Source organism: Bos indicus x Bos taurus, chromosome 1 (assembly GCF_003369695.1).
Source record: "Bos indicus x Bos taurus breed Angus x Brahman F1 hybrid chromosome 1, Bos_hybrid_MaternalHap_v2.0, whole genome shotgun sequence".
Taxonomy (NCBI): Eukaryota; Metazoa; Chordata; class Mammalia; order Artiodactyla; family Bovidae; genus Bos; species Bos indicus x Bos taurus.
The window spans coordinates 132,029,653-132,043,741 of NC_040076.1; the positions used below are offsets into that span (position 1 = coordinate 132,029,653).

At 36.5% G+C, this 14,089-nt stretch overlaps 1 protein-coding gene across 3 annotated transcripts in view; it reads left to right on the top strand.

Annotated features, from left to right (window-relative positions):
- The window catches only part of STAG1 (stromal antigen 1), a 504,783-nt gene that overhangs the window by 181,819 nt on the left and 308,875 nt on the right, over positions 1 to 14,089 (top strand). The gene's annotated exons all lie outside the window — the stretch shown is intronic.

The window sequence follows — 14,089 nt, forward strand, 5'->3', positions numbered from 1 at the left end:
AATATTTCTTAACTATGTAGTAATAAATACCATTTTATTCTCCAGAATTTGTACTAGTTTATCTTTCACCAGAAGTTTAGCTAGCAATTGGATTTTATATTTAAGAATTATTTGGCAATATAGGTAAAGACAGTAATTCATTATTTTAATTTCCATTTTTAAATTACTAATGATTGTATGTTTAATCTATTTTGTCTTTGCTCATTTTTGATACTTCATTTTCAATGGGTAATTTATGAAACAGATTTACTTTAGAACCAAAAGCAGGCAACTTTCCATTAATACACCTTTTATTTTTTACATGTATTTCTTTTTGAATTCCTTAAAGGGGTTTAATGTATGTTACCGGATTGATTTGTTCAGGAATCTTGGAATATTGTATGGGAAGGGGAGGGTGTTAGAGTGGTATGATGATGCTAAATATTGATGATGCTAAATGGTGAAATACTGAATTCCCAGTGATCCAAAGCAGTGGACAACATTAAAATATATAAGTATAATTTTGAAATACATTAAGTGATTTTTAGCCATTAAGCTTGATAGTTTATATTGCAGATACAAACTGCAATAGAAAAATTGTTAACAGGCTATAGAGATATTAATCAAAATCTATTTGTTGCCTCCCATCCGTAGGTAGAGATACAAACAGAAAATCAAGGAAATTAAATTCTAAAATTGCATTTCATTATTTTGCTTTCTTTTTTCATGCAAAAGTTTATTTTTCTAGCTTTTATTTAATATGAATAAAATCTTCAATATTTATTGTGAACAAAATCTAGTCATTTGATTTTGATATACACTAGTGATGAGTATAAGATTTTTTTCTTTTTCACTCACTATGTTCTGTATTCTTCATCTACATTAGTCTTTCCTATCGCTGTTTTCATACTTTATTCTCTTTTTAAATTATTTTGGATTCATATTTTATAAAGGGTAAAGATTAGTAGTCAGAACCTTAGTACCTTCCAGAATTTGGTTTTAACTCACTTTTTCAACTTTTTCTCACTATTCGTCTATTGAAAGTGACCCTATGTATTTTTTAACTTTGCTGTAATTTTTTATTATTCTTTTATGTTTTTGTTTCCTAGCTGTATTCATATTAATCTACAAATTGCTGTAATTTTTTTCATTTTATTCAGCGTTCTGTTGTGGACATTTTTTTCCAGTGGATTAACCTTAGAATTTTTAACATTTATATTATCTAATTAGTTTTCTTTTGGACTGCTTTATTGTTTAAGAAGAATAAGTATATTTAAGATAACTAAGAGTAGTTTTATTCTGTTAAAAATAGTACTTCTTTGAAGATCTTTATATATCCTTATGAAACCCTGCCTGTAGGAATCCTTTGTAATGTAAATTCTTGAAAGTGGTCACTGAGCGAAAGGAATGCCTAAAAATTCATGTTTAAAAAATGAATGCAAGTATTTTAATGAAGCTGGCACACTAATTTCAGTGTTTATTATTCCTTCATTTCAAAGTAATCCCTTCATAAAGTAATGAAAGACAAAGTGCTAGAAAGAGTTTAAACATTAATGGGTTTAGAAACTAAATGTTTCTGTGGTTTATATAGAAAAAAAACTACCTAGTGGTCAGCATTAGGTTTAAGGTAGCAGAAGCAGATACTTGTAGCCAAGAGTTTTGATCTTGTATGTTAAAAGGATGTAAGGTGCTTCATGAAGTGTGTATGAATAAAGTTAGGCTTAAAATACATGAAGCCAGGGCCTAATATGAGACCCCATACTTGGAAAGGAGATGGAAGAAAGCCACTGATAACTGTTGCATAGGCTAAGGCTTGTGTTTAAGGGGATCATATTAATAAATATCTTAGGTTAGTCTTGAGACTCTGCTTTATGCTTATCATCCATGTAGTTAACTGATAGAGACTCCTTTACTATTCAGGATGGCCTAGTTTGGATACTGGCTTATGCTAAAACCCCACTTTTTGGAAATCGTGAGATGAAGGAAAGAAGAGGACAGACATAGTCCTTATAATCAGGACCTGAAGTAAAATGACTACTTTCTTGATTGGTGAGGGAATCTTTAAAATTTCCTGTATCATCTTAGAGCAGGAAGTTCTTTTTAAGCCCACTGTACGATCTAGTTCTCCATGAAGTGAGTAGATGGAGCAGAGATAATCTCAAAAGCATAGGAAGGGGTAAAAAATAAAAGAAACAAGTATGTTTAAGTTTCCACAGAGATGAAAGAAATTCTACCTAATACTAAAAAGGAAATAAACTTAGTAAATAGGTTTTTCTGAGGTTAAAAAGCTGCATTAGATGCCATCAAAGGGAGAATTCAAGAATTGGCATTCATTCAGAATGTAGCCCAGAAATAAAAAAGTAAATATGAAAGAGCAGTTGAGTGACTTTGATGTGGATTGAAAGGGTTCCAAAATATGCAGGGGAAGAATTCCAAGGGAATAGAAGAGACAGGTTTTGAAGAGGTAGTCTTTTAGAAAATTTCAGTCACATTTCCTCAGATCTAGAGTTTGTTGTCAGGAGTAAGATAAGTGAAAATCATTACACAGGCATTCCTTGTTGTTGTTGTTGTTTTTTCCTGCGCTTTGCAGATACTTCATTTTTTAAAAATTGAAGGCTTATGGCAACCCTTCATCAAACAAGTCTATAAGCACCATTTTTCCAACAGCATTATCTTTTAATTAAGGTATGTGTAATGATTTTTTAGACATAAATGTTTCTGCACACTTAATATAATATAGTGTGAACATAACTTTTATATAAACTGAGAAACCAAAAATTCATGTGACTCACTGTATTGTAATATTTGCTGTGATGCAGAGAAGGCAATGGCACCCCACTCCAGTACTCTTGCCTGGAAAATCCCATGGATGGAGGAGCCTGGTAGGCTGCAGTCCATGGGGTCGCTAAGAGTCGGATACGACTGAGCGACTTCACTTTCATTTTTCACTTTCATGCATTGGAGAAGGAAATGGCAACCCACTCCAGTGTTCCTGCCTGGAGAATCCCAGGGACAGGGGAGCCTGATGGGCTGCCGTCTATGGGGTCGCACAGAGTCGGACACGACTGAAGCGACTTAGCAGTAGCAGCAGCAGCAGTGATCTGAAACCAAATCCTTAATAGGTATAAGGTATGCCTGTACAGTATAACTGTAGAATATTGAGGCTTGGAAGAAAGTCTTGAAATATTTCATTAGGGATTGCCTGAACCTTTTTGCTGACCACAATGCAAGTAAGATTGAAATATTCAAAATAATTTCCCTTTCTACACTACATCATAGTCACAAATCTCGAAAGGCACTTTTAATTATTTCATGTAGTAAAGAGTTAAATAAACAGTTGAAGTGTGAATGTTAATAAAAGTAATATCAGCAAAAGCACTAATTAGCAATAATAGTATCAATTTAGAGAAAGAAAAATAGCAAACCTGAAGTAATTAGGAAGAAAGGAATAAAAAAAAGTAGAAATGGAAATTAAGTAGAAAAAGAAATGATAGAAAGGTCTACTGATTCAAAATATTGGCAGTTTGAGTTCAATACACTTAAAACTTACTGGTCTTATCTTAGGAATGCAAGGGTAGGTTAATGTTAGAAAGAAAGTGAAAGTGAAGTCGCTCAGTCGTGCCCGACTCTTTGCGACCGCATGGGTAGTAGCCTGCACCAAGCTCCTCCGTCCATGGGATTTTCAAGGCAAGAAGTACTGGAGTGGGTTGCCATTTCCTTCTCCAGGGAATCTTCCCAACCCAGGGATCAAACCCAGGTCTCTCACATTGTAGACAGACACTTTACTGTCTGAGCCACCAGAGAAGTCCTAATGTTAGAAAGTCTTTTACTTATATAGCAGATAATCATATCAAGGGGAAAATTGATGTAGAATGTTTATAAAAATCATTTGATAAAATAATAGCTGATACAGTGAACAATAACTTTGTGAGTAAACCATCAAGAGGGAAGTTCCATAGCTTGGTAAAGGTTATCACACAAACATTGTAGCTCATGTTACACCATTTTTAACAGGGAAATTTAGATGTATTTCCAGGAACAAGCACTAGAGTATAATAGTTGAAAATATAAAATTATCCGTATTTGCAGAATATACAATTGTCTATGTAGGAATTTCAACATAACCTAGACTATTGGACTAATGAGTATTCAGTAAAACTCCAAGAGAGAAAATTAACACTATAAAAAAAAAACAGCATTGTGTAAAGTAGTAATAAACAGGCCATCTAAGAAAATAGGAAGAAGAATGAATAAAATTTGGCATGAAATAGAATAAAATTCTGTTTCATACTCTTTATTTGAGTAACATAAAAGTATCTGGAAAGTACTAAAAGTCAGTAAGGATGGAGAGTACTAACTAGTGAGAGTACAAATCTGTATAACCCCTTTGGAGAAAAATTTGACAGTATTAAGGTTAAATGATCTATTCATTTTTCCTTCATTTAGCAACTATTTAATGAGTACCTACACTGTGGGCAACACCTTTTTCTTTCTTATGTCTTTCTTTTTTTAACTGGGATCTAGAGAAAATTTTATGTAGTTTTATAGATGAGGCTCATACAGTAATTTTTATTTTAATTTGTAATGGTGAAAAGAAAGACAAAGGAAGTAAAAGTCTGTGAACAGAACGATTGATAAATAAAATGTGGTATATTCAGACAGTTAAATTTTCTATTACAGTTAAAACTAGTGTGAACTAGAGCTTTAGGTACCATTATGGACAAATTTTAGAAATGCATTTTAAGGGACAAAGCAAGCTGCAGAATGATACATAATATATAGTACTACTTATATAAACACATACCTAAAGGGATCAGACAGGTGTATTTGGACTGCTATAGCAATAACTGAAAAAAGAAGCATAAAGAAACAAATATGGCTGTAAAATATTAACTGTTGTTGAAACTGGATGGTCTGTACCTTCTTATCTATCTTACTATTTATAATAAAAGTGAGTATTTCTGAAATGCTTCCTAAAGGAGGACTTATATTGCCAGTATATTTGAAAAATGATTGTATCCCTTCCCCTTTGGAGAAGTGACATGTGAAGACTTTGGTAAGATTGGTTTTAAAGACCCTAGTTTCTTTTATTTATCCAGCATTCCACAAACCTTTGACTCCTATAACTATTTATGACCATTTTGTATTTTAGTCTTTTCTCCTTATTGGAATTGTGAAAAATCAACTTTACTGGCTTAACAGATACCTTACATACCTCCTGTAATTGGATGTTGTGCTAGATAGTTCCTGAATGTTCTTGCCTGTATAACTGAAAATAAATTTTACCTGAGACTTGAAGGATGAAAAGGAGTTAGCTAGGCAGTTAGCAGAGGGAACTTCTTATAGCAGAAATGCAACACACAAAGATAAAATCTCTACCCCTACCATGGAAGCCATAAGATGTCCAGTAAGAGTAGAGCTTAAAGAGGCTAGATTCTAAACATTTAGCTTTTTCTGAAATTGATGGCATTTTAGTAAGAAAATGACATGATCATATTAGCATTTTTAGAAGTACCTTTCTGGAAACAGTTTAGGTGATGATTTGGGGTGTGTGAGGCTGGAAGCAGAGAGACTAGTTAGGAGGCCTTTTTTTTTGTTTAATCTAATTCCTAAGTAATGAAAGTTTATAGTGTCAGTGAAGGGGAAGAAGAAGAGAAAGGGACTGATTCTATAAATATTAAGGCTGCAAGATGCTTCTGAAAGATGAGAAAGAGGACAGAATATAAGGTAATTCCTATTTGTTTGACTTGGGAATATTCACTGAAAGGAAATTTGTAAGAATATAGGTGTTAGTGATGGGTATGGGAATAGTTTGGTTTGGACATTTTGCCATTTAGATGCGTGACACTGACTACATACTGAATTTTGGAACATTCAAGCTGTTACTCTGTTATTTGTTGCTTTAGTAGTTATGAAGTAGTATTATAATGAATTTTTATAATCCATTTACATTTTGTACCCCAGACTTCATCTAAAAAAGTTGGGCTACAGTTGATTCATTCAACAGAAATTCATTGAGAGCTCTTGTTTAAGGCATTGGAGCTGAAACTCCAGTACTTTGGCCACCTCATGCGAAGAATTGACTCATTGGAAAAGACTCTGATGCTGGGAGGGATTGGGGGCAGGAGGAGAAGGGAAAACGACAGAGGATGAGATGGCTGGATGGCATCACTGATTCGATGGACGTGAGTCTGGGTGAACTTTGGGAGTTGGTGATAGACAGGGAGGCCTGGCATGCTGCGACTCATGGGGTCACAAAGAGTCGGACACGACTGAGCGACTGAACTGAACTGAACTGAAGCTTGTCTGACCCTTCCCTTCATAGACTTTCTAACCATAGATGGGAGAGGAAATTCTGTATCAAAGTCAAATGGTCTGTTAATGTACTATTACAAACTGTTGATTAATGCTAAGAAAACTCCATTTGGTCTTAATGTACAGATATAATAAATTTTGTGAATAAGGAAGTGGATTCAGCCTATAAATGAAGTATACTCAATGGCTCAGGTTGGCTTCCTGTTTGCTTTAGACAGATGACTATGAAGATAAAACGGATTTTGTCTGTTGAAGTTTTGATTGGGAAAGACACAGGTATCTTAGGGCGTTAGTCTGTGATTAGTCATACTCTTTCTTTTAGGGAGGAAACTTTGTTCTGATGCTAAATAAAAGTATAAACTTTTACAGGGCATTCGTTTCTTCTAGTACCCAACTTACAAATGGGTTAGATGCCAGATATCAAGGTAGCAAATGCAGGGGAGTTCTCCCCCAAGGTTTGTGTAGGTAAGTTTTACTTACTTTATGATGACACCAAGGAAAGTGAAAAAGCACCTATGAGTTTATTAAAATCACACCTGTTAACTTGTGTTTGAACTGACTGTTAGGTAGTGACTGTATGAGAATTGAATACTTTGCTGAGCTATTAATTGAATGGATAAATATGTCCATAATAGTTTTTTAATTTCTGAATGTTCATTAAAAGCTTAAAAGTTTTAAGAAGTATTAAAATAGCTGACTCTTGAAAGTCCCTTGAACTGCAAGGAGACCCAACCAGTCCATCCTAAAGGAGATCAGTCCTGGGTGTTCATTGGAGGTACTGACGTTGAAGCTGAAACTCCGATACTTCGGCCACCTGATGTGAAGAGCTGACTCATTTGAAAAGACCCTGATGCTGGGAAAGATTGAGGGCAGGAGGAGAAGGGGACAACAGAGGATGAGATTGTTGGATGGCATCACTGACTCGATGGACGTGGGTTTGGGTGGACTCCAGGAGTTGGTGATGGACAGGGAGGCCTCGTGTGCTGCAGTTGCTGGGGTTGCAAAGAGTTGGACACGACCGAGCGACTGAACTGAAAATAGCTGAAGAATGTCGTAAGAGGTGTAATTATAGAAGAATTGGTGATGAAACAAACCTTAGGAGACAAATACTATTAGGAGAGCTTAGAACTGTTGCGTGAAATGAAAAGGAGGACTTAGAACTATTGCATGAAATGAAAAGGAGAACTTAGAACTATTGCGTGAAATGAAATTTTATAACAAAGATGGTCAGGATATATTGAAAGAAGGAAATACTATAATGATGATGAGGAGTGAAACCTTATAAAACTAAGCAAATACATAAGTACTTGAATAGGATCAATGTATGAGTGTAATATGAGAAATACCTGCTTATAAGTACAAACACTACAGTGACAGGATATTGGAGTATAGGACTTAAAAATCATGAAAAAAAATGAAAAGATTTATTCTGATTTTTAACAGTATCATAATATCTAAACTTAACATAAAACATTTAGATTAAGTTTGACTGCTACTGCTACTGCTAAGTCACTTCAGTCGTGTCCGCTTCTGTGCGACTCCATAGACGGCAGCCCACCAGGCTCCCCCGTCCCTGGGATTCTCCAGGCAAGAACACTGGAGTGGGTTAGGTGATGGTAAATGTGGAAAACTGAAAATAGCCATTGTTTAAATAATAGTTTATTTCTATTTCTCTTATATGTAAAATATCTTAGGTGATCTTTGCAATGGCAGTAGGTAGACTGACAGAGCATCAAAATTGTTAACATATTTTAATACTTTAATAAGTTAAGGAATATGTAATCATAACTATAACAGCTATCAGATCAGTCGCTCAGTCGTGTCCGAATCTTTGCGACCCCATGAATTGCAGCATGCCAGGCCTCCCTGTCCCTCACCAACTCCTGGAGTTCACTCAAACTCAAGTCCATCGAGTCAGTGATGCCATCCAGCCATCTCATCCTCTGTCGTCCCCTTCTCCTCCTGCCCGCAATCCCTCCCAGCATCAGAGTCTTTTCCAATGAGTCAACTCTTTGCATGAAGTGGCCAAAGTACTGGAGTTTCAGCTTTAGCATCATTCCTTCCAAAGAAATCCCAGGGCTGATCTCCTTCAGAATGGACTGGTTGGATCTCCTTGCAGTCCAAGGGACTCTCAAGAGTCTTCTCCAACACCACAGTTCAAAAGCATCAATTCTTCGGCGCTCAGCCTTCTTCACAGTCCAACTCTCACATCCATACATGACCACAGGAAAAACCATAGCCTTGACTAGACGGACCTTTGTTGGCAAAGTAATGTCTCTGCTTTTGAATATGTTATCTAGGTTGGTCATAACTTTCCTTCCAAGAAGTAAGCGTCTTTTAATTTCATGGCTGCAGTCACCATCTGTAGTGATTTTGGAGCCCAGAAAAATAAAGTCTGACACTGTTTCCACTGTTTCCCCATCCATTTCCCATGAAGTGGTGGGACCGGACGCCATGATCTTCAGTGTTCTGAATGTTGAGCTTTAAGCCAACTTTTTCACTCTCCACTTGCAGTTTCATCAAGAGGCTTTTGAGTTCCTCCTCACTTTCTGCCATAAGGGTGGTGTCATCTGCATATCTGAGGTTATTGATATTTCTCCCGGCAGCTATACATTTTGATATTTATAAAAAATGAATATTACATAATAGAAAGTCACCACAGCAGCACAATTGTAGTCTACCCAATGTAGCAGACATTGGGTCCTATTTTAAATGTGGTGATTATCTTTTCAGTCCTATTTCTCATTCCTCTGTCTTGACCCTTGTGGACCTAATATTTCTACTAATGATGACAGCTAGCCACATTACACGTTACATATTCCATGAATAAGTTGATGTTTTAGTGATGGGGTGAGGGAGGAAGTCCTTGCAGGTGCCAGGCACTGAGCTCTTGAGGTGAACTGCTTCATTTTAAACCTCAGCTCCTGTAGATAAACCATGCATGAATGGCCACAAGAATGGTCAAAGCCTGGTAAGTAAGGCCTAGCAAGCATACCTTTGTGGACACTGATTGCTGCAGAGCCCCAAATGTGACGGAAATGTTTGAAGGCCTACTAGTGCAACTAGATGTAATTGTGTTGGTGAACCTGGGTGGCATCCATGAGTTGGAAAAAGAAAATCTGAGTCTTCAACAAAACACCCTATTGCAAAAACATCACTGCTAGGATGTCTGTGGCTTCTCAACTCAGACTGGGAAGTTGAGCTGCAGTGATTCTTTTGTGACTGCTCCTGGCTAAATTCCAACTATATGCTGGCACTACAAGCAGCCCACCATTGATATTAAGCAGCAACAGAGCACTTTTTAGAAGACCCTAGATGAGATGGACATTGGATGAGATGGACATTCCTAGCTCTGCCTATTTTGAGTCAAGGGTAGGGTTGATTTACTCTTCTGGGTCTAGAAGTCTCACTGTGCACTTACATGGAAGTCCCCTGCTGGTAATCTCTACATGGATAAGAAATCCAACCTAACCCCCATAAAACTTTGACAGCTAGTTCCAGTCACTGTAATGGTCCTGCTGGCCATGGTTGTTAGCATTGCAATCCTGCTGATCAACATCAGGAGAAAGTAGGGAAGTACAAGAAGGCAGGAATCCAGGACTGGGAAACTGAATATACACCCCAGCATATGCTTATAGGGGGGAGAGTCGGAGAACAGTGTTCAGACCACTTCAGGAGTGAAATTTGATTCTCGACTCAAGGCAGATATTGTACTTTCTTCACCAACATCCCATTCTTCTCACCTACTTGTCTCCATCCTAACAGTTCTTTTCCTAGGACTATCTTTCTTTCTGGCTTTGTGTCCCAACCTCTTTTAAAGACCCATTTCTAATATTCCTTCTTATTCTTAGTCCTTGGATAAGAAATCTGATTCTGTAAAAGCAGACACAATAATGTCATCTTGGATTGTGCTTAAAATAAAAGGTTAAGATTAATGAAGAAGAAACGCAAAAAGGCAAAATGGTTGTCTGAGGAGGCCCTACAGATAGCTGAGAAAAAAAGAGAAACGAAAGACAAAGGAGAAAAAGAAAAATATATCCATATGAATGCAGAGTTCCAAAGAACTGCAAGGAGAGATAAGAAAGCCTTTATAAATGAATCAGTGCAAAGAAATAGAGGAAAACAATACAGTGGGAAAGACTAGAAAGTTCTTCAAGAAAACTAGAGATACCAAGGGAATATTTCATGCAAAGATAGGCACAATAAAGGACAGAAACAGTATGGACCTAACAGAAGCAGAATATACTAAGAAAAGGTGGCAAGAATACACAGAAGAACTATACAAAAAGATCTTAATGACCCAGATAGCCATGATGATGTGATCTCTCACCTCAAGCCAGATATCCTGGAGTGTGAAGCCAAGTGGGCCTTAGGAAGCATCACTAGGAACAAAGCTTGTGGAGGTGATAGAATTCCAGCTGATGTATTTCAAATCCTAAAAGATGATGCTGTGAAAGTGCTGCACTCAATATGCCAGCAAATTTGGAAAACTCAGCATGGCCACAGAAATCGAAAATGTCATTTTTCATCCCAAGCCCAAAGAAAGGCAATTCCAAAGAATGTTCAAGCTAGCGCACAATGCACTTATCTCAGACACTCGGAAAGTAATGCTCAAAATTCTCCAAGCTAGGCTTCAACAGTATGTGAACCATGAACTTCCAGATGTTCAAGCTGGATTTAGAAAAGGCAGAGGAACCAGAAATCAAATTGCCAACATCTGTTGGATCATAGAAAATGCAAGAGAATTCCAGAAAAACATTTACTTCTGCATCATTGACTATGCCAAAGCCTTTGACTGTGTGGATCACAACAAAACTGTGGAAAATTCTTAAAGAAATGGGAACACCAGACCTGCCTCTTGAGAAATCTTTATGCAGGTCAAGAAGCAACAGAACTGGACATGAAACAACAGACTGGTTCCAAATTGGGAAAGGAGTAAGTCAAGGCTGTATATCGTCACCTTGCTTATTTAACTTATATTCAGAGTGTACATTATGTGAAATGCTGGGGTGGATGAAGCACAAGCTGAAATCAAGATTTTAGGGAAAAATATTAGTAATCACAGATATGCAGATGACACCACCCTTATGACATAAAGCAAAAAGAAACGAAAGAGCCTGTTGATGAAAGTGAACGAGGAGAATGAAAATGCTGGCTTAAAACTTAACTATGAGAAAATGAAGATCATGGCATCCGGTCCCATTGCTTCATGACATATAGATGGGATAAGAAGGGAAACAATGACAGACTCTTTTTGGGCTCCAGTATCACTGCAGTTGGTGACTACAGCCATTAAATTAAACGATGCTTGCTCCTTGGAAGAAAAGCTATGACAAACCTAGACAGCATATTAAAAAGCAGAGATACTACTTTGCTGACAAAGGTCCATCTAGTCATAGCTATAGTTTTTCTAGTAGTCGTGTATGGATGTGAGAGTTGGACCAAAAAGAAAGCTGAGCACCAAAGAATTCATGCTTTCAAGCTGTGGTATTGGAGAAGATTGTTGAGAGTCCCTTGGACACCAAGAAGATCAAATCAGTCAATCTTAAAGGAAATCAGTCCTGAATATTCATTGAAAGGACTGATGCTTACACTTCAGTACCATGGCAACCTGATTGATGTGAAATACTGACTCATTGGAAAAGACCCTTATTCTGGGGAAGATTGAAGGCAGGAGGAGAACGGGTCGACAGAGGACGAGATCTTGGATGGCACCACTGACTCAAGGGACGTGAGTTTGAGCAAGCTCCAGTAGTTGGTAATGGGCAGGGAAGCCTGGTGTGCTACAGCCCATGGGGTTGCAAAGACTCTAATATGACTGAGCGACTGAACTGAACTCTTAGTCCAAGGATAAGAAATCTGATTCTCTAAAGACAGACAAATTAATGATATCGTTGATTATGTCTAAAATAAAAGGTTAGGATTACATTCTAGAATCATTAAAAGTGATGGAATACCTTTTGAAGGCTTAGATGAATTTAGGTGAGAAATAGCTGTTTTTCAATACATTACAAAGAGAGAAGTATCATCTTCATCCTGAATTATCTGCTAGTACTACTTATTGATGAGAAGAAAATTTGGCTTTATTTGGGCTTGCATAATGGCCATGTCATGTGGCCAAACCACCAACACATATGCTTCTCACTTAAAAGGGAATTTAGTTACCTAAACACATTTTTATTTTTTTGTGAAAGACTGTCCAGAAATTGTCAGGGTTTATTCTTCAGCTTGCCTTTATTATAGCTGATATTAGTAATGTTTTATTATATTAAAATACTTGTATATACTTTGTCACTAGTATTTTTGTGACTTAATATTGCAAACTTAATGAAGTTTAATAAAATGTGAAGAAGATATATAACGAGAGAGTTTGAACTTGCATCAGAATAATGCCAATTAAAAAAAAAGAAACCTATATATATATTTTTTATCCTGAGTTAGGTTTTACATAAGAGGAAGATGTTTTAAATAGAACTTCAAATAGTAATTGGATAAATGAAATAGTTACTTTAGTCATGGTATTAACATACCAGGGTACACACCTTAGAATCATAGTAACTTAATTTTAACTTCAGAAATTAACTTCAGAAATGTTCCAATTTTATAATCCAAGGTTTTTCCCATAAATGATTAAATTTTTATACAGTAATCATTGTTGATCCATTTTAGATTTTTGAATGGGTTATTTTTCAACTCCTTTATTGTTTAAGATTCATGGTCACATATCATTATTTTGTGCCTATGTTAAAATGACATTTAGAACTGTTCCAGACTATTTCATAATCAGTTTAGTGCCTTAAGATGCCCAGGTTATTTGACAACAGTTGTAACAAAGTTCTAAACATAAACTGTATACCTTGCAGTTTTTGTGTTGCGTAGATTTTGAAGTATTAGCATTGTTTACTGTTTCTCAAAGATTCATGTATATTTACATATATCTACTGTTTACCAGCCACAGTGGAAAAATGAGCGAGTGAAGACAATCTTTTTATGCTATTTGTTGAGCGATGTCAATATTTTCAGGAGAAAAGATATTAAAGTTAAGTTTCTGATTCTTCCCTGAGTCTGTCTAATTCTTAGGGCTTCTCTGGTGGTCAGAAGGTAAAGAATCTAATGAAGGAGACCCAGATTTAATCCCAGGTCAGGAAGATCCTCTGGAGAATGGAATGTCAATCCACTCCAATATTGTAGCCTGGAGAATTCCATGGATTCTTTACCACCACAAAATTGTAAAGCAGTTGTCCATCAAATAAAAAATAAAGAAAAATTTAAAAACAAAGGAATACTTGAGTGGGTTGCCATTTCCTTCTCCAGGGGATCTTCCCTACCCAGGCATCGAACCAGTTTTTTCTGCATTGGCAGGCAGATTCTTTAATGCTGTGCCCTTAGGGAAGCGTAAATAAAGATGTATTGAGGTATAAATGAGATTTCTTAGCATTTCTTCTTTTGTCCACCTCAATAACTTTGGATTATGTGCTCTTGTAGTTTCTTACTGTATATGCTAACTAATCATGTATAAAACAGAAACTTTCAAAAAATTTTTCCAGGATTTGTTTCTAAACTGTTTTAAGAAAAGTATATATATGTTGATAACATTCCTTATTATATTCTGGGCTTTAGTCCTAAACCTTTGAAAAAGTGAAAATGACAGTTGCTTAGTCGTGTCTGACTCTATGTGACCCCATAGCCTATACAGTCCATGGAATCCTTCAGGCCAGAATACTGGAGTGGGTAGCCTTTCCCTTCTCCAGGGGATCTTCCCAACCCAGGGATTTAACCCAGGTCTTGTGCATGA